Source organism: Callospermophilus lateralis, unplaced genomic scaffold (genome assembly GCF_048772815.1).
Source record: "Callospermophilus lateralis isolate mCalLat2 unplaced genomic scaffold, mCalLat2.hap1 Scaffold_132, whole genome shotgun sequence".
Taxonomy (NCBI): Eukaryota; Metazoa; Chordata; class Mammalia; order Rodentia; family Sciuridae; genus Callospermophilus; species Callospermophilus lateralis.
Window position 1 is genome coordinate 2,651,039 of NW_027512489.1, and position 22,308 is coordinate 2,673,346.

Genomic DNA, 22,308 nt, shown 5'->3' on the forward strand with positions numbered 1-22,308 from the left:
AGCAAACTTTTTAATAAGAAATCAATTCATTTTCACCACTAAACTCTGGAAAGAAGACATAAATGTAGATAATATAAAAATATTTTAAATTATATATCATATATTATTAGACATCAGAGAAAACACACTGGAGAGAAGCTTTACAAATGAGACCATCGTACCATTTCTCTAAGAAAGAGTCAACATTTAATCCTCACCACAACAACCATAGAAGAGACAAAGTTGTGAAATGTGAAAATTGACAATTGACAATGCTTCCAAAATTTATTCACCAATACTCAGCACCTGTGGATACATACTAGTTAGAGAGAATACAAATGGAAAAAAAACATTTCATAACCACATGTTTCTTTAACACTACTTATTTTTGGAGGATTCATTGTGCCCAGAAACCCTAAAAAGTTAAATAATATTTTGAAAACTTATTCAAATTTTAAATTCATTGAACATCTGAAAACTCATACCAGTAGTGAACATTGAACAGATTTTGTCCAAAATGTATAACTTATATAAAAATGAATCATTTATAATAAACACTTTGACAAATATGAGAGTATAGTAAAGTCGTTATCTCTACATTACACCTTGATGTATATGAGGATCAGTAAAAGACATTACCTATTTAAATATAGAAAATAAGTAGGTGTCTTTAACTTTTGCTTAAATTTTTTAAGCATTATCAAGTTATTTGGTAGAAATATCAGTCATAAATATCATACATGCCTAATACAGAAACCTCATCTTTGAAAGCATATAAATTTTGTTTTCTAAATAAAAAATTACTATTTTCATTTTGAATACTGGAGAAAAGAATTATATGAAATCTTTTTTTATTAGTTTTAACACTAAATTGTAGCATTTTAAACTGTATTTCTTTTTTGTATTTCAGTTTATATTTAGGGATTTTTAAACACTGAGCCACATTCCTAAGCCCTCTGCCCACTTTTTCAAATTTTAAGACTGTCTTGCTAAGTTGCTTGAAATCACACTAAGTTGCTGAGGCTGAATTTAAACTTCTGAAAGTACTCAGTTTCCCAATTTTCTTGGATTACAAGCATAGACCATCCTGCCCAACTTATAGTGCATTTTTTACCTATATGACTTGGGTGAATACATGAGGCTTAAAATGCAGCTACATGAGTTTGAGTCGTTTCACTGGTAAAAAAATACTATAATTTTTACTGTAATAGGAGACTCAAAATGGTACTAGACAAACCTAGTTTTTTAATTTGCCTCTTTATTCATGGTATTCTAATGATTTTAATCTAGTCAGTTCAGACCATTTCTGATTAATGAGTATCATCAAGATGGAGCCATGTATTCAAATTCCCTCTATGATCAATAGCAATTCTTCCCATTAAAACTCAAAACATTTTCATAGAGTCTTTGTTATATTTTAAGGAGGCACTCTTGCTTTTGTTTAGCAAAACAGAATCAATTCCACACTGTTGAGTCCCAAAGTAAATGGCAATACGTTAACCTAAGAAAATGTTTACCCAGACATTATTTGCCTTTGTAAGTTCCTGGCCCCCAACATGCCCTCCCCCCGAGGAGAGGGTCCTGAGCCTCCTCCCCACGACTGGGCAGGGACGGACCCGAGAGTGCCCTGGCTGGCTGGAGTTCAGATCCTCCCAGCAGCTTCAGCTGCCTGAGAGAAGAAAGGGCTAGCCAGCTGGGCTGTCCGTGCCGAGGTGTGGGCACAAGTAGGACAAGGCCATGGAGAAAGTGTGAGTGGACCCTGGACACAGCGTGGTGCAGAGAGAAGGGGCAGACCCCTGGAATGTTCCAGAACCTTGCTGGCTGACCTTGGGTCAGTCTGTTCCTCTGTATAATGTGCCACCATATGGGAATATTTCCTTGCCATCTGATTGAAAATAGTCTCTGTTTTAGTCAGCTTTTTTGCTGCACAATGGAAGGACCCAACCAGAACAATTGTAGAGAGGGAAAAGTTGCCTTGGGGGCTCAGGGTTTTAGAGGTCTCAATGCACAGACAGCAGGCTCCATTCCTCAAGGTTTGAGGTGAGCTGAACCTCATGGCGGAAGAGTGTGGTGGAGGGAAGGGGCTCACATGATGATCAGGAAGCAGAGGGAGGCTCCACTTGCCAAATACAAATATATATCCCAAATAATTGGCCCATGACCCTCCTCCCCAGCCACACCCCACCACTTCAGTCACCACTCAGTCAATCACTATCAGGGGATTAATTCACTGAGGGGTTAAGACTCTCACAACCCCATCATTTGTCCTCCGAACCCTCTTGCATTGTCTCACAGCTAAGATTTTTGGGGACCCCTCACATCCAAACCAGAACAGCCTCCTGCCACACCTATCCCCTCCCGTGCCTGTTTGCCCTTTGTAGCATATGTTCCAACATGCACCCCTCTGCCAGAGCACGACCACCAGGAGGGCAGGCAGGACCTCACTTTACTGTCACTGCTCCCTGGCATCCAACCAATCTTCCACAGCTCTTCCCTAGCTTGCCCCTCTCATTCCATCTGCTTCAAGTGACATTGTGGATTGGGGTCAGAGAAGGATAGACCATGTTCTGTGGTGGCAGGCTCTGGCCAGAGGAGTTTTCTCGTGGAGCACAGCGAGTCCCAGGTGGGCACTAGGGTGGGAAAGACTATTATGCCTTCATGATAATAGAGTATGCATTCACATGAGGAACGAGATTCAGATATGTTCACTAACTTACCTAAGGTCACACAGCCCCAAAGTTACAGAACCAAGATATTAGCGCTGGTTCAAGGTTTTCTCTTTACTCTGCTGTCTTCTGTAAAAGATGTTAAAAGTTCTCATTTAATTTCCCAGGACACTTGTGTCCCACACTCCATTGTATCTATTCATTCTTTCTATATCATTGCATCCTCAACCCCAACCTTGTTGATGAGCACAGAAGACAACATGAGCCTGATTTCACAGACCAGAGAGGAGCCTGTAGTCACACAGCCAGTAAATGGCAACATCTGAACTAAGCTCAGGTCAGCCTCATGTTGGCACATTGCCCTTAACCTTCTTCCAGGCTGGGACTAAGCTTTCAGGTCTCATTGGCTGACACGGGGCTCCTGACCTCCCAGCCTGCATTAACACACCGTGCTAGAAGCTTCCCAGGGACCTCACCCTGGACAGAACCTGCTCCATTTACCCCATCCATAGCGTCATTTCAAAAACCCCTGTTGGCCCTTCAGTGAAGAGGCAAAGGGTGTCCAGTCTGCCAGGGCCCAGGAAACAAGGTAAACCTTAGGCTACTACGGAGCACCTACAAAATACTCAGACTCAAGGCAGCTGCAACTTGACTCTTGCTGAAAGCCAAGAATCAACCCAAAGAATATTTACTGCATCTCTGCAATATGCCTGACATTCCATGAAATCATTTTCTTTTGTTATTTTGTGGAATTGGGGATCAAACCCACAGGTGCCTTTATCACTGAGCCTTATAACCCTGGCCCTTTATAATTTTTTATTTTTATTTTTTATTTTGAGGATCTCAGTAAGTTGCCCAAGCTCACCTGAAGCTTTTGATCCTCCTACCTCAGCCTCTTGATTCACTGGGATTACCAGGAATGTGTTTTTTTGAATATGAAATACGTTTATGAAAAGACATGAATTAGTCCAGTGCTTGCTATGCGGGATATAGTCACCGCATACAATCCATGGGAATCTTTATAGAGTCTTGCAAGAGGGGCTACAGATATCACCCCCATTTTGCAAATAGGTAGAGTGAGACTCAGAAGAGCCAAGCCACATGTCCAGGATCTCCAAGGTAGCAAGTGGCAGGGCAGGGAATAGAACCCAGGTTTTCCCAACAAAAAGGCTATGTCCTTCAGGCCTATAATCCCAGCAGCTTTGGAGGCTAAGGCAGCACGATTGCAAGTTCAAAGCCAGCCTCAGCAACTTAGCAAGATGCTAAGCAAATTAGCAAGACCCTATCTCTAAATAAAATATAAGAAGAGCTAGGAATGTGGCTCAATAATTGAGTGCCCCTGAGTCTAATCCCCAGTTCTTAAGCCATGTGCTGTCTGTCCCTTCCTATGAGCAGAGGGCCCTGCACTTCAGCCTCACCTCCTCAGACATACTTTTAGGAGCACATCCTACTTCCCCATGTCTGGACATGCTCACTTGAAAAGTGGGAGGAACCCTGGGAAGGCTCCTATGCAGGCCTCTGGCTATGGTGATGGACCCAGGATGCCCACCCTTGTCACACCAAGTTCAACCAACAGGTCCCACTCACTGTCCTCCAAAGCAAAGGCAGTCTGTGTAGAAAGGAGTCCCCTTCATGATGGTCCCTCAGAGCTCCCAGGGGCTGCCTGGTGGCACCTAGGAGGGGGCTGGGGGGCTGTCCCTCCCTCTGGGTATTTGGGAGCCGGTGCCCAGGAAGCCTCCAGAGGATGATGATGTGGAACTGGAGCCACTGGCCCTTCCCTGTACATGATGAGCAGGGAGTGTGTTGATGGATATGCTGATTTCACTATCGCGCAAACCATTACCATCTAGAATTTGGCAGCCTTCTGGGTGAGAAGGGGAGGGGAGGGAATTTACTAACTTCCTCATGTGTGTGGTGGCATCCTTTACTCTTGAATGAAGGCCAGGGACCTGATTCACTCCTGGAGGCCTGAGGATAGAGGCACCGCACTCCCTGGGTCTCTCCCTCCCGTCCACCCTCCTCCTGCAGAGGTCTTGCCCTTGGCCAGGGCTTCCCCCCCACTTCTGGGGGTGCCAGGATAATGGGAACCCAGCTGTCTACCTTCCCCACGACTCCACAATTCCCCATCTCATGGTCATGTTCAGGGAGCAAGAAATGGACATCTTGGTGTGGTAGGGGTGAGGTGCAGGCACCTCTAGGCCAAGAGGGAAGAGAACCCAGAGGGCTTCCTGGAGAGGGAGGCTAGGGTTCCTTGCCAAGGGGCGAGTTGGGGGCGGGGAACAGCCTGGACAAAGGCTGAGAGGTGGGGCCACCAGCAGATGTGAGGGGCTGGGCGGGTGGAGAGGAAGGGGAGGGACGGGTGGATGCTTCTAAAACAGGCCTCCCCGAGTGTCAGCCCCTGTCCTCTCTACTCACGCCCACTGATAAGTCCTGGGCAAGGGCGATGGGGTGAGGAGAAATGCCCGAGGCTCACTCATTGCCCAGGGCCCTGGTGGGGAAACCAGCTAGGAGGGCAGGACAGCAGGTTCCCCCCGAGCACTGTCCTGGTTGACAAAGGCAGGCTGGGGGCAGGAGGGACTGGAGAGGGTGACATTCTCCCTCGAGGCCGCCCATGGCCTGCTCCCCCAGCGCTCAGGGGACAAAGGACAGCTGTTCAAACACTGATCAGGGAGTGGGTCTCCATGAGGTGGGGTGCTGGGAGGTGGGGAGGCCACCGTCACTGGGTGCGCTACGCCCCGTGGGTTTGGCCTGTGCTGGATGGGCACCTGCTGGGAGTGTGGGACGTGGGGCAGAACGAGGGTCTGTCCACCTGTGTGCACGTAAGTGGGCTCCTGAGTAAGACAGAACGGGTGTGGGGGGGGGCGGTGCATGCATCATGGGGCGGGTGCACATGGTCTGCGCATGTGCAGGTGAACTGACCCTGCTAGTCCCTTCTGCTCGGGCAGTAATGCTGGTGCAGGGGTGTGACATCCACGCTAGTGAGCGTGCGCTGTCCCACACACATGCATGTGTGTGTGCATGCTGCACTAGGAGGACAGTGTGAGAGGCGGACACGGTGGAGGCCCGAGGCTGGCTTCAGTCCTGGAGCCCACGAATCCCCAGGGCATTGTCCCTTTCAGTGCCCAGCGAGTCCCCAGGCCCAGCACCTTCGCCCCTCACCTTGGAGAGGGCGTAGAGGTGGCCCCCGTTCCTCCCTAGAATGGTCTCCGTGGACATCCGTCCCATGCCTCTGCACCCCACCCCGGGCTGCGCTCACTCCAGAGGTGCAGGTGATGGTGGGGGCAGGTGGCAGTGGTGCTGGCACGAGGCAGGTCCGTGTGTGTCCCTGAGCCACAGCTTGGCTGGAAAGCTGAGGGGACCTAATCCCTGGTCTCCTTTGGCCAGATATCATGCCTGCCCTCCCAGGACAGTCCCCCAGAGCCACCACAGCCCCGCCAGTTGGGAACCTGATTTAGGAGTCAGGGAACTCCAGGCTCATGGCCCTGCCCCCCACCCACCCCTTGCCACCTCGACCTCCTGTTTGGTGAAGGGGACACCGAGCTGCAGCCCTTGGGCGACAGAGGAGCCTGAGCCCTCCAGGATGAGCGGAGATTTAAGGGACTGGTGTGGCTTCTCTCTCCTCCTCTCTCTGGGTCTCTCCAGCAAGTCGTGCCCCCACTGCTCACACACTTTTTAAAATGTCAATAGACTGTCACTCACTTTTCTTGTTATACTTCTTAAAATGAACGTTTCCTCTAGTCGATGGAGGGAGGTGACAGTGGAGTCACGGGCTTGGCTTTATTCCTGTCTAGAGGAGATGGACTGTGGAGAGCTCAGCTTTCAAAGGAACTATTTTATTTATAAGGATTTTCCTAATGTCATGAATGTGCCATGCCTGGCTTCTTTGTGCCCACTCTGGAGAGAAGGGGGGACTGAGCATGGCCCAGGTGGGGTGGCTTTCTTTACCCTGAAGCCCAGAATCCTAGAGGAAGTGACCTTCAGCAGTGTAATGCAACAGTTTCTTTTTTTTTAATTAATTTTTATTGTTGGGTGTTCAAAACATTACATAGTTCTTGATATATCATATTTCACAGTTTGATTCAAGTAGGTTATGAACTCCCATTTTTACCCTGTATACAGATTGCAGAATCACATCAGTTGCACATCCATTGATTTACATATTGCCATACTAGTGTCTGTTTTATTCTGCTGCCTTTCCTATCCTCTACTATCCCCCCTCCCCCCTCCCCTCCCCTCTTCTCTCTCTACCCCCTCTAGTGTAATTCATTTCTCCCCCTTATATTTTTGTCCCCTTTCCCCTAACTTCCTCTTGTATGTAATTTTGTATAACCCTGAGGGTCTTCTTCCATTTCCATGCAATTACCCTTCTCTCTCCCTTTCCCTCTCACCTCTCATCCCTTTTTAATGTTAATCTTCTTCTCATGCTCTTCGTTTCTACTCTGTTCTTAGTTACTCTCCTTATATCAAAGAAGACATTTGGCATTTGTTTTTAAGGGATTGGCTAGCTTTACTTAGCATAATCTGCTCTAATGCCATCCATTTCCCTGCAAATTCTATCATTTTGTCATTTTTTAATGCAGAGTAATACTCCATTGTGTATAAATGCCACATTTTTTTTTATCCATTCGTCTATTGAAGGACATATATGTTGGTTCCACAGTCTTTCTATTGTGAATTGTGCTGCTATGAACATGGATGTAGCAGTGTTCCTATAGTGTGCTCTTTTTAGGTCTTTAGGGAATAGACCGAGTAGGGGAATAGCTGGGTCAAATGGTGGTTCCATTCCGAGCTTTCCTAGAAATCTCCATACTGCTTTCCAAATTGGCCGCACCAATTTGCAGTCCCACCAGCAATGTACAAGTGAACCCTTTTCCACACATCCTCGCCAGCATTTGTTGTTGTTTGACTTCCTAATGACTGCCAATCTTACTGGAGTGAGATGGTATCTTAGGGTGGTTTTGATTCGCATTTCTCTGACTGATAGAGATTGTGAGCATTTTTTCATGTACTTGTTGATTGATTGTATGTCCTCATCTGAGAAATGTCTGTTCAGGTCCTTGGCCCATTTGTTGATTGGGTTATTTGTTATCTTATAGTCTAATTTTTTAAGTTCTTTGTATATTCTGGATATTAGGTCTCTGTCTGAAGTGTGAGGAGTAAAAATTTGTTACCAGGACGTAGGCTCCCCATTTAACTCTCTTATTGTTTCTTTTGCTGAGAAAAAACTTTTTAGTTTGAGTAAGTCCCATTTGTTGATTCTAGTTATTAACTCTTGTGCTATGGGTGTCCTATTGAGGAATTTGGAGCCGGACCCCATAGTATGTAGATCATAGCCAACTTTTTCTTCTTTCAGACGCCATGTCTCTGATTTGATATCAAGTTCCTTGATCCACTTTAAGTTAACTTTTGTGCATGGTGAGAGAAAGGGATTCAGTTTCATTTTGTTGTATATGGATTTCCAGTTTTCCCAGCACCATTTGTTGAAGATGCTATCCTTCCTCCATTGCATGCTTTTAGCCCCTTTATCAAATATAAGATAGTTGTAATTTTGTAGATTGGTTTCTGTGTCCTCTATTCTGTACCATTGGTCCACCCGCCTGTTTTGGTACCAGTACCATGCTGTTTTTGTTACTATTGCTCCGTAGTATACTTTGAAGTCTGGTATAGCTGTACTGCCTGATTCACACTTCCTGCTTAGCATTGTTTTTGCTATTCTGGGTGTTTTATTTTTCCATATGAGTTTCATGATTGGTTTCTCTATTTCTACCAGAAATGCCGTTGGGATTTTGATTGGCATTGCATTAAACCTATAGAGAACTTTTGGTAATATCACCATTTTGATGGTGTTAGTTTTACCTATCCATGAACAGGGTATATTTTTCCATCTTCTAAATCTTCTTCTATTTCTCTCTTTAGGGTTCTGTAGTTTTCATTGTATAAGTCTTTCACCTCTTTTGTTAGGTTGATTCCCAAGTATTTTATTTATTTTTTTTTTGAGGATATTCTGAATTGAGTGGTTGTCCTCATTTCCATTTCAGATGATTTGTCATTGATATACAGGAATGTCTTTGATTTATGTGTATTGATTTTATATCCTGCCACTTTGTTGAATTCATTGATTAGCTCTAATAGTTTCTTTTTCGACCCTTTTGGGTCTGCTAGGTAAAGAATCATGTCATCTGCAAATAGTGATAATTTAAGTTCTTCTTTTCCTATTTTCATGCCTTTAATTTCTTTCGTCTGTCTAATTGCTATGGCTGGTGATTCGAGAAATATGTTGAACAGAAGTGGTGAGAGAGGGCATCCCTGTCTTGTTCCAAATTTTAGAGGGAATGCCTTCAGTTTTTCTCCATTCAGAATGATGCTAGCCTGAGGCTTAGCATATATTTCTTTTACAATATTGAGGTATGTTCCTGTTATCCCTAGTTTTTCTAGAGTTTTGAACATAAAGGAATGCTGTACTTTGTCGAATGCTTTTTCCGCATCTATCGAGATGATCATATGGTTCTTATTTTTAAGCCTATTGATGTGGTGAATAACATTTATTGATTTCCATATATTGAACCAACCTTGAATCCAAGGGATAAATCCTACCTGATCAGGGTGCACAATTTTTTTTGATATGTTTTTTTATCCGATTCGCCAAAATTTTATTGAGGATTTTTGCATCTAGGTTCATTAGAGATATTGGTCAGTAGTTTTCTTTCTTTGAAGTGTCTTTGTCTGGTTTAGGAATCAGGGTGATGTTGGCCTCGTAGAATGAATTTGGAAGTTCTCCCTCTTTTTCTATTTCCTGAAATAGCTTGAAAAGTATTGGTATTAGTTCCTCTTTAAAGGTTTTGTAAAACTCTGCTGTATACCCATCCGGTCCTGGGCTTTTTTTAGTTGGTAGTCTTTTGATGGTTTCTTCTATTTCCTCCATTGATATTGGTCTGTTTAGGTTGTCAATATCCTCCTGACTGGATCTGGGCAGATCATATGACTTAAGAAATTTATGGATGCCTTCACTATCTTCTATTTTATTGGAGTATAAGGATTCAAAATAATTTCTGATAATCGTTTGTATTTCTGAGGTGTCTGTTGTGATATTGCCTTTTTCATCCCGTATGCTAGTAATTTGAGTTCTCTCTCTTCTGCTCTTCGTTAGCGTGGCTAAGGGTCTGTCGATTCTATTTATTTTATCAAAGAACCAACTTTTAGTTTTGTCAATTTTTTCAATTGTATCTTTTGTTTTGATTTCATTAATTTCAGCTCTGATTTTAATTATTTCTTGCCTTCTACTTCTTTTGCTGTTGTTTTGCTCTTCTTTTTCTAGGATTTTGAGATGAAGTATTAGATCATTTATTTGTTGGTTTTTTTCTTTTTTTAAGAAATGAACTCCAAGCAATAAATTTTCCTCTTAGAACTGCTTTCAATGTGTCCCATAGATTCCATTATGTTGTGTCTGTGTTTTCATTTATCTCTAAGAATTTTTTAATTTCCTCCTTGATGTCTTCTGTAATCTATTGATCATTCAGTAACCTATTGTTCATTCTCCAAGTGATGCATGATTTTTCCTTCCTTATTTTATCGTTGATTTTCAATTTCATTCCATTATGATCAGATAAGATGCATGGTATTATCTCTACACCTTTATATTGTCTAAGAGTTGCCCTGTGACATAATATATGATCTATTTTTTAGAAGGATCCATGTGCTGCTGAGAAAAAAAGTGTAACTGCTTGATGTTGGGTCCTATATTCTATATATGTCAATTAAGTCTAGGTTATTAATTATATTATTGAGTTCTATAGTTTCCTTATTCAACTGTTGTTTGGAAGACCTGTCCAGTGGTGAGAGAGGTGTGTTGAAGTCTCCCATGATTATTGTATGGTGGTCTATTTGACTCTTGAACTTGAGAAGAGTTTGTTTGATGAACATAGCTGCACCATTGTTTGGGGCATATATATTTATGATTGTCATGTCTTGTTGGTGTATGGTTCCCTTGAGCAGTATGTAGTGTCCCTCTTTATCCCTTTTGATTAACTTTGGCTTGAAATCTATTTTATTTGATATGAGTATGGACACTCCTGCTTGTTTCCGAAGTCCATATGAGTGATATGATTTTTACCAACCTTTCACCTTCAGTCTATTTATGTCTTTTCCTATCAAATGCGTCTCCTGAAGGCAGCATATTGTTGCGTCTTGTTTTGTGATTCATTCGACTAGCCTGTGTTTCTTTATTGGTGAGTTTAAGCCATTAACATTTAGGGTTATTTTTGAGATATGAGTTGTTCTTCCAGCCATATTTGTTTATTTATGTTACTAAACATGGTTTGTTTTCCTCTTTGATTATCCCCCCCCCCTTTACTGTACTACCTCCCACTGTTGGTTTTCATTGATATTTTCCATTTCCTCTTCCTGTAATATTTTGCCGAGGATGTTTTGAAGAGATGGTTTTCTAGCTGCAAATTCTTTTAACTTTTGTTTATCATGGAAGGTTTTAATTTCATCTTCCATCCTGAAGCTTAATTTTGCTGGATGCACAATTCTTGGTTGGAACCCATTTTCTTTCAGTGTTTGAAATATGTTATTCCAGGATCTTCTAGTTTTCAGAGTCTGTGTTGAAAGGTCAGCTGTTATCCTGATTGGTTTACCCCTAAATGTAATCTGCTTCCTTTCTCTTGTAGCTTTTGAAATTCTCTCCTCATTTTGTATGTTGGGCATCTTAATTATAATGTGTCTAAGTGTGGATCTCTCATGATTTTGCACATTCGGCGTCCTGTAGGCTTCTAGGATTTGGGATTCTGTCTCATTCTTCAAGTCTGGGAAGTTTTCTCGTATTATTTCATTGAATAGATTGCACATTCCTTTGGTTTGGACCTCTATACCTTCCTGTATCCCAATGACTCTTAAGTTTGATCTTTTTATGTTATCCCATATTTCTTGAATGATCTGCTCATGGTTTCTTAACAGTTTTGCTGAGCTGTCAATGTTCTTCTCCAATTGAAATACTTTGTCTTCATTGTCTGATGTTCTATCTCCTAAGTGTTCTACTCTGCTGGTAGTATTCTCAATTGAGTTTTTAAGTTGGTTTATTGCTTCCTGCATTTCTAAGATTTCTGTTTGTGTGTTTTTTATAACCTCTATCTCCCTGTATAATTGATCTTTTGCTTCTTGGATTTGTTTATGTAATTCATCGTCAAAGTGGTCGAAGTGGTCTTTCATTGTCTGATTTTGCTGTCTAATGTCTTCCTTGAGACTCCAGATCATCTGAAGCATGTATATACTGAATTCTTTATCTGACATTCCATCTGCTGCAGATATTACCTCTTCTAAAGTTGAGTTGTGGTCCTTTCTTTCTTTGTCTTTTCATACTGATCGCGTTTCTTTCTGCTTGGTGAAACTGTTGTGTTATTGATTTTTTCCCCTATATATTTATATTGCTCTGTATAGTTGCAAAGTCTCCCTCGCAGGCTTTGGTGGTTGTTCTGCCCCTCCTCCAATTGGGGCAATATGCCTACCACACCAGCAGGCCGCTGGGCCTGTACTTTCGGTGGGCCTGTTCTTTCGGTGGTCACAGGTCCTCCTACCTTGCAGGCGCGAGCAGCGGCTCTGTCCCTCCGTGGGCCGTTAGGCCTGTTCTGTCTGTTGGTTACAGGTCTGTCTACCTAGCAGGCGCTGGAGGCGACTCTGCCCCTTCCCCAATCGGGGGGATGGCGGGCCACTGGGCCTGTTCTGCTGGTAGGTTGATGCAACAGTTTATAATTGCACACTGCTGGTGGTGGGGAGCTCACTCCCGACCAAGATGGCCCACCTCAGGTACAGTCTCCAACCCCTTTCCTACCCTCACGGGCCCTGGTTCTTTTCTCTGAAGTGAGGGAGGAAATCTCTCCAGAGTCCCCCTTAGGGTCCTCCTAGGGATTCTTTCCCGCTCTGAAATACCCCCCTTAGTCCTTTGAATCTCTCTCCATCCCTTCACCATCTTACTGAGTCTAGAAAATATACCCAGAATTCTCTTCCCCAAGATCAGAAAGACTAATTGAGACTTCTGTGGGTTACCAAGACCAGTGTCTCCCAAGGTCACTTCTGAAATGTCTTCATTCTAGTCACACTTATAAGGATCTTATGTTCAAATGAACGTTGCAAGTGCTGGGTTAAAGAAATATTAGAAACTTCTTTTGCAGAAGGACTTATCAGGGCCTTATATGACTCATGTACCTGAGACTCTCCAAACCAGATACAGGAGGTTGCGTTTGGGTGCGTCTGGACTTGTCAGAAAGTCATGCTAGAAGGGACACGTAAACTGCTCTAGAAGCAGACCTCGGTGATAATTCCAACTCTGCCATGTGTTACCTTTGGGACCTGGAAATGCCTTTACCACTCTGACCTTCAGACTCTTCATCTGTCATGTGAAAGATCTTCATCTCTATGCCTTGCTTGTTCGACAGGTGGAGCACAAGGGAAAGAAGTCAATCAGTTCCCAAACTGCCTCATCTGGTGCAGCTATCCCCAGGCATATCTTGGCTCAGGCCAGCCTCAACTTTCCACACAGCCTCAAATGTACCAAGCCCACTGCTGCCTCAGGTCCTTTACACATGCTAAAAATCCACTTTCCAGCTACATCCATATGATGCATGGTAGGGGCTCAACAAACAATGCATAAACTGCTGTGAGACGGAGGCCCTTGATGTCTTCTTCTGCTGGCCACCATCCAGCTCATGCCCATAGTCTGATGAGGCCTGAAATCTTTTCTGTCCTACCCTGAGGCTGGAGCAACCAGGGCCTCCCACGCATGCACCTGAAAATCACCATGAAGGCAGTTTCCAGGATCTCCCGGGCAGGAAGCATGTCAGCTGGGAGCCACCGGGCCATGATCAGGCCATGCCCAGGGCCCTTGGACCCTGCTCTGGATCATCTCTACAATGGTGTCCCCTCTGCTGGCTCCCTGTGCTGGCCCCTGACTTAATCAATCTCGGACAATTGGCCACAGGCTTATTTCTTTAAATGAGGTCACCTCTAAGGATCTCTGACATGACGTGGCCCCGCCTCCTCAGAGCAGTGGGGACGTTGCAGCTCAGGTAAGTGAACATTCTCTTAAACCAAAAGGCTGGGAGGGGGCTCTCTTCTCCCCCAGGCTGAGTGGGCCTCTCAGGACCAGGTGAGGCAGCCCCCGAGGGGGTACACTGTCTGTGTCACAGAAGGCTCCACTCACCCAAGTCACCTCCTGCCATAGGTGGATCATATGTCTGATGTTCTCCTCCCACTTACTGCATCTTTGGTTTGAGGGGTCTGGAGTAAAACCAAATGTCCCGGGTTTAAAACCCCTCTGGGCCTCTCTTGAGCTGTGTGATCATGGGTAAGTTAATAAATCTCTCTGTGCCTCAGTTTCTTTCTTAAATGGAGATACTGGTGTGTATCCTGGAGTTTTTTAATGCAGAGCAGTCCCTAGCACATAGGAGGTGCTGCATCAACGTGGCTGCAATGACTATTAAGGCCATTTTTGGATGTTGTGGGTGGAGTGGGGTGGGGAACTTCAGTGAGGATCAGTGTGAATTCTTCTCTGTTAATTCATTTTCTTTTTCTGGGAGGTATGGTGTCAGAGGCTAGAAGGAAATTCTCCTTCAAAGAATAGCCTGACATTTACAAGAAACAGCCCCCTGGGTGACATCCTGCCTGGGAGACATCCTGCAGCTACTAATCTCCCTGAAACATCCTGTGGCTATGAGGAACATCAGACATCTTGCAGCTGCCAGTTTTACCACCTACATCCAGCAATTGCTGATTAGAGAGCTTCCCCATCCCCAGCATATAAATACCCCTGTGTGAACAATAAAAGTTTGCAGCTTGATCAGAACTCCTGTCTTGCTTTCATCCTTCGTGTCTCTTGTCCCTTCATTCCTCCCCACCTAGGTTCACCACCCACATTGATGTGTCCTGGGGGTCAGAACATTTGGCGCCCAAAGATTGGGGCTGGAACCTTTGACTGAGAAGGAACACCATCCTCCAGGGACACATGACCAAGCGGAGCTTGTGATCGCCTTGGCAGACACGACCGAGAGACAGATCCAGGAGGAAAGTGGGGACGACGCACAGTGAGTGACCCACCATGGGACAAGCAGTTTTGTCACATGATTTGTTTTTGTCAGGCCTCATGGAGGCCCTCAAGACACGGGTGGCATGTGTTAAGAAAAAGGACTTAAAATTATTCTTTTCTTACATAGGAGAATTGTGTCCATGGTTTTCCCTTGAAGCGACCATTGATGGTAAAAGATGGCTTAGAGTAGGAGACTGTTTAAAAGATTATTATGAATCCTTTGGCCCAGAAAAGGTGCCTGTTGCCACCTTTTCTTACTGGAACTTAATTAATGAAATTCTTAAAAGTTTACCCTTTGACAATGGTACCTTAAAACTTGTCAGGATTGGGGAAGAGGCTATGCAAAAGACCTCTCATCTCTCTCGTCCCCCCTCAGCATGCCCTTCAGTTAGTATAGACATAGATCCTTCTCAGTCTCCCTAGGACCCTGGGAACCTTCCTGAACCCCCTCAAAATCCCACCCTAATGAATAAGGCTCCAACAGCTACCAACCGCCTTTATCAAGTTTTAAATCCCAGAGACATATTGACCCCTGGGGAGGAGGCTACCTTGGAGAAGGAAGCAGCTCCCTACCATTCAGAAGACCCGCCACCTCTCAGGACCCTGCCACAGCCTATAGGACTTACACATCCACCTTCCTCCTATATCCTTCCTGCCTTTTGTGCTCTGGCCCTTTAGGGGCCAACTGCCCCATCAGATATTTTTTCTCCACTTACCTTGCCTAACCTGGCTCCCTTGCGCAAGTCTCTCCAACAGAGACGGGAACACATCCAACTTCTAAAAGAATCAAGATCTCTTGACTCTGAGCTCCGCTCATTAGCCTTAGGCACAGAGTCAACCCGAGCTGGCCCAAGGCGGTCTAATAAAAAGGTTAAGCCACGCCATCGGCCTATTCTCGCCTTCCCAGTCATCCACAGTCAGATAGATAAGCCCACCCAGGCTGAGGAAAAAGAGGAGGATCAAGTGGAGGAAACGGATCTAGGGTTCATAGTTTGTCCCTGGTGAGCAGATTTCTCTCTCTCTGCTTCCTCATTGACATATGCTGAGCTGCTTTCCGACTCCCTACACTTCCCCCACTATGTTCTGCCTCACGTTGGCCCCAGAGCTATGCAGTTGGTGGTCAGTGGAGTGAGACCTGAAACTATGAGCTACATAAACTTCTCCTGCTCTAATTGTTGTTGTTAGATTTTTTTGGTCACAGTGATGTAAAAGGCAACTAAAAACACAGATTAATTTATCCAGCAGGGAATACTAAAGGCAGTACAGCATTTGAGATATGACCTGGGTATTTCTAGCTGCTTTCAGCCTTATATACCATGGGGATCAGGAGCAAAAGCCAGGGTAGAAAGATTTAAAATACTTGCAGGTTTTCCAGAAAGGAAAACTTTGTAATGTTGGGGCCAAAAATGGTGTGGTTGGTAAAGAGATTAGTTCCATTACACAGAAGCCACCTTTAGAAATCTCATGAATGGGAAGGACACCACCCTTAGCAGGCTCAATGACTTGTGGAGAGATTATCAGTGTGCCCTGTGTACAAAAGGCAGCCTCAGAATCCTTTGTCCAGATTCATTTTGCTGTGTAACTAACATCATATGGGCTCACAGAGGCCATGGTCTAGGTGGGTCTGGCTACTGTCCTCATTCTAAGCTGACCTTGTTATTGTCCATGTGATGCTGGTTATCAGGCTTACAGAGTGAAGAGTTGAGGGGTGTGAAGGTTTGCATTCATACTTCAGAGGAAACGCTGGTGAACAGGATGTGCATATCACATTCAGAGTGCAACCCAGTAACCCCAGAAACAGTGATTTATCAAACTACAAGAGTGGAGCCAGTGTTGTGGTGGAGGTTAGCAGTGGCAGGCCTATGAACACCTGCTCAGGTAAGTGAAAGTCAGTGAGCACAGAAGCTCTAGGGAGTGGACCCACATCAGACAAAGCTGGAGGGGTAAGGATGCTTAAATTCTAGGGCACCCATATTACACCATCAGGTGCCCTAGTTTCACACCTGGAGCACTAGACTTAATGGAGCACTAGACTTAATGTGTGCCTGCTGTGCTTTTTCAGTTTCCTCCTTACTACTGTCCTCTTCTTCCCTTTGGGTTAGTTGTGTTTCCCCTGCGTAGATGTATCTTTGAAATGTGTTAACATTTTTTTATTATTATTAATGAGGATTGCAGCCAATGCAGCTACAAAAGGTTTGATTCTTCTGCTTTGCTTCCACGCATGAAAGTCAGTAACTGAAGAGGCAGAGAGGTGGGAGAGGAAAAGGCTTCATTGGCAACAATTCAGCATTTCAGAGATGAATGGCTAGCTCCTGGTTTTATCTTGCTTAGTACTGCTGAGTGAAAGTGTATACAGTGTGTAATGTGGAATTGTTCTCGCAGTCTTGGGCAGGTGGACACAAGCACAGTTTACTGGTGTTGACAGACTGTCCTTTAGAGGGGTCGGAGTCATGGCTCAGTGGTAGAGAGAGTGCCTGGCATGTGTGAGGCACAGTGGTCAATTCTTAGAACCATATATAAATCAATAAATATTGATGGACAACTAAAAATAGATGTCACTAAGGAGCTGGGGATGTGGCTCAAGTGGTAGCGCACTCGCCTGGCATGTGTGCAGTGCTAGGTTTGATCCTCAGCACCACATAATAATAAAGATGTTGTGTCTGCCCAACACTAATAAATAAATATTAGAAAATTCTCTCTCTCTCTCTCTCTCTCTCTCTCTCTCTCTCTCTCTCTCTCTCTTTTAAAAAACTGTTATTTAAAGTAGTTGGGATTCTGTGGGTTATATCTGGGTCCAGTGGACCCTGACACATCCCAGACCTGTGAATCTAAGATAATGTGATTTTTTAATATGCTTGCAATTCTGAAGGTGTGTGTGTCTGGCTTCCCTCCTAGTCAGTGTCTTCTGTACACTTCTGCCAATACCTTTTAATTTGGACATTTCCTGTGACATAGAAAGGTGGAGTGCCCAGTGCAAGGGCCCTTTTAACTGACTTTCGTGCTTTTTACTGACTCTATGGTTAGTCATTAAGATAGGGTTCAGGGTGTGGGGAGAAAAGAAAGCTATACTCATAAATTAAAAAGAAGAGAATGGCAGAAAAAAAAAACGTTCAATTCAGGGTTCAGCGTCACTATGTTCCCTTGAGTCTCAGAAGAGACTTTGGGCAAAAACTATTGAGAATGCACTGTTGATATTTGTGGACTCTTGGAGTCCAAATGCTTGTTTATTTATTTATTTTTAATTATTTATTGCTGTGAGACAGACATGAGCTTTTGGGGCCAAGGGATAGATATTCTGGCATTAACATTTGGTGTTCCTCAAAGGCTCACCTCTTAAACATCTGGTTCCCAGCTGAAGTCATTATTGAGAGGTGTTGGAAGCTTGTGGAAATTGGGGCCCATTTGATTAAAATTACCTAATTGAGAATGTGCCACTGATGGGGTACTGGGACCCTAATGCACTTCTGTCTCTGTCTCTCTCTGCCTCCTAGCAGCCATGAGGTGGTCAGTTTTCCTATGCCATACACTCTTGGCCAGATGTTCTGCTTTGCTATAGGTCCAGAGGTAAGAGGGCCAAGTGACCATGGACTCTAATCTCTGAAACCATGAGCCAAAATAAATCTCTGCTCCTTTGAATGTGGTGATCTCAGGTATATTATCACAGGTTTGGAAAGTGATTAGGACAGCTGCTGTCCAAAATATAAGAGGCCCCAGACCTTCCTCTAACCAGATTCACCTCTTCTGTCTGAAGGTAACACAGAAAAGCTGACAATTTACTCACTAATTTTTTGACCAACAAACATGCCAGTAATATCTTCAGATTATAATTTGGACATGTAAGGATGCCAAAGGCCTCTTGTGTGAGAACACTGCAGACCCCACTCATAAATTGGATCTGATGTGTCTTAGGGGGGAGCCCAGGTGAACAAGTCAAGCCCTGGCATTGGAACACACATTGCACAATGGTCTGGCTTTCTAGCTAGAAGCTATCCATCTCGGCTGATGGTGGATACTCAAAAGAATCTATTTGGGGTGATTCTCTCTTTTAGAAACCCCTTAAATGTCCCAGAGTATCTTCATCTCCAGAAGCATTATCTGAGAGTACTCTCTTATTATTTGAAGAGTTTTCTCTATATTGAGGAGTTATTGAGTGGCTGGCAAGTACCTTTCAGTTTTATGGGAGGGAATGTGCTCTTTCCTTTGCACTTTTATATTTTCTTACATTTTCAAGAGCAAGGTATGTGCCTGAAATCTGCATCTTCACCCCTCTACCTCTGTGTGCAGGGCCCACAAGATAATATCCTTGAACTGGGTGTGTCAGTGTTCAGATTATGTATGTAATGTTCTGTATGTGTGTGTGTGTGTGTGTGTGTGTGTGTGTGTGTGTGTGTGTTTGTTTATGTGTGTGTGTGTGTGTGTGAGAAAGAGAGAGAAGGACAGACAGAGAGAGAGACAGAGAGAGAGAGAGAAAACACATGAACTTTTTTCTCTAGCACCAGGACTTTGTGCTTTTATGTGTTTCATGTGTATAGGTATGAAAAGGATATGAAACAAGACACCATAAATTCTCCTGTGTGGGACTGTTTGGTTGTCGTGTGTAAATATTTTCTGAGTGATTTCTTTGGTCATTGTTGGCTGAGTACCTTTCTGGCAGGACATGTGTTTAGGGTTTTAGTGGTGCGTCTGTAGGTGTTGTTGGCATTGTGGACTATTGTGAACATGACTATTGTGAATGCATTTGACAGGAGTTAGGATGTTGTCTTATTATTATGTGTTGGATCTGTGCATTTTCAGATTTTAGAATGTATGTGTATGTTGATGTCTAGGTCAGAATTTAGGGACATAATCTTTGGTGTTCAGAGATTTGGAGAGAATGGAATCATGGGGTATGTTGGGGTGTTTAGAATTATGTATATGTGGCACATAGATGTGTATAGATTCTGTTGATAATGTCTCAAGTGGACTGCTGTGTATTTTCTTGTTTAGGGCTTTGAGGTGATCATGTTATTTTTGGGAATGGACGGGTGTCCTTTGTGAGTATGTAGGAGGAGTAAGCAGGGTCTGTACGTCTGAGATTTGTTGTTGAACTTCATATTCTGAGGCATTCTGTGTATGTGCATGTTTGCAAAATAGAGGTGATTGTAAATGTTTTCATTTGAGAATACAAATTGTTGTCATGTTAATAAGTAATTTGTTTGCTCCATTCAGTTACTGAGGGAGTGTTTGTGTGATTGCTTTATGGGTGATACTGATTGATGTGTGGTCTGAAGATGAGTGTATCTGAAGCACACCAGATACTCTCAACCAAAAGACCCTTGCCATAATTAAGCTTCTTCTCTTGTCAGATCAGCAGCAAGAATGCAAAGGTTACTGTTGTTGGGAACTTCCTCTTTCTTGTAAATGCCAGATTTTTTTTTTTTTTTTTTTTTTTTTTTTTTTTGGTAAATACGTGTGAAACCTCTGTCTGGCCTAGAGAATGGAATGAAAAACACTTGTCAAGTGAATCTTCAAGCCCTTTTCCCCCATGGGACAAAAAAAGTCAAAATATTTTGAAATTATCTGTCCCTAGAATATTTCAGGCATGAGCCACACTCTGGACTGATTGGCAACATCCAATAAACCTGCTTTCTGAAAATTCCTGTGGTATCCAGCCTCTTCAGTCCTACTTCATATATATTTTAAGTGTTTCATGGAGGCGACTGGAATATGTGTGAGACTTTGTAAGGAAGGTTATTGATTGGAATTGTTTGGATTTTGCTGTATATTTGTATTAATTTGGGCATGAGGAACTCTGGGTTTAGAGTCAGGCATCTGGAAGATAGGAAGTTTATGCTATTGAGGATTTTAGAGCTCCACAGTGTTGTGTGCTGTTAACTGAGTATATCAGAAAGAATGAGCAGTTTTGTACATTAATAATGAGTTCTGTGCCCTTTAATAGTGAGAGAGTAGCTGCATGTACTTTAGGTCTGTGGGAGTACTGTGGGTTTGTAGATTCAGATGGACATGTGTGTTCCCAGACTTGTATAATCTAGGACTGTGAAAGTATTTAGGAAGTGTGATGGCTGAGTATTCATTCTCAAATAGTAGATGGGTAGTGTGTGTTTCCACTGAGATAATATAGAAGTTATATTTATATAGGAATACAAGTTAAGAGGATTAGGTACTGACAGTGTATATGGGTTATTATGACATGGTGGGACTTGTGAATAATTATTAAGAAGAGTGTTTGAATGGAGTATTTTGGTGAATACTTTTCGATATTCACAAAATATTGATTTTTTAATTTAATTTCATTTTTTTGTTTAGGGAAGGGTGTGACATTAGAGTGCAGGGTAAAATATATGTATTAAGGCAATACATGTGTTATGTATGTATTTGGGAAATGACAATGAATAGATTGTAGGTGACATCATTGTTGTGTACATTTGGAGAGGGTTGAGAAACTTTATGTGTTTTTTGGAGTTGGTGTTTGCGTATCAAGTGATTCTGGGAATATGGACTCATGTTTATGTGTGTATGTGGGTGGTTGTACCTGTGTCATTTAGGGTTAAGAATGTTACATTTTTGTAATCAGGGTATTTGTGGTTCCACTTAATCTTAGGGAAGTTCAAAGAGATTTTTATGCACACATGCCACCCAGCCACAGAGACCTGTGAACACCTGTTGCTGAGGCACATACATGTTAAGATGCACACTCATTAAAACCCCTTTCACCACAGATATCATTAAAACACCTCACATTTAGAAACAGGTGCATGACCCACAACTCACTGCCATTCCAACAAAAACACAGATGCATAAATCACCTTTATCCCTGCTTTCCCCAAATACACACACCACCACTTCCTTTCTAAAAAAATATATACATACCCACAAATACACCTGCGTGTTATCACCCAGGTACTGACGGACATGCAATTATAATGTATACTTTCCAAATGCAGGCTTATACATTCCTATATACTCTACACTTCCTGAAGGCATGCACATGATATAACCAAACACTGAGTATGCATGCACACAGAAATACAACATACAACACCCCTACACACACACACACACACACACACACACACACACACACACACACACAATAAACCCTATTTGTTACCAGAAGTCACAAAAACAAAACCATAAGTACTCTGGAAAATCTCACAGACTTTATCCTCTCATCAGAAATACAACATACACAACACCTTGCTTCTGTCTCTTCTTGCTTTACACAGAATTTAAAGTACACTGCAGAGCAGATAGGCTTAACTGAACTTTCCAACAAAAACCAAAAGACGACAAATTCTTCACAACAGTACCAACAACATTCTCCAGAATAGACAACAGATTAAGTCATAAAAAAACCTTAACAAATTTTAAAAGCTAAAAATCATTTGAAATAACTTTTTTTCTGAACCCAATGTAATAAAACTGGAAACCTACAACAGGCGGAACTTCAGAAACATCCTGCATGTCTGCGATTATAACAAAAAGCTCTCAAATAGCAGAGTCAATGACAAACAGAATGGAAATTTTTAAAGATTCTTGAGAAAAATGATAGAAACACAAAATAAAAAACCCTATATCATAGAGCAG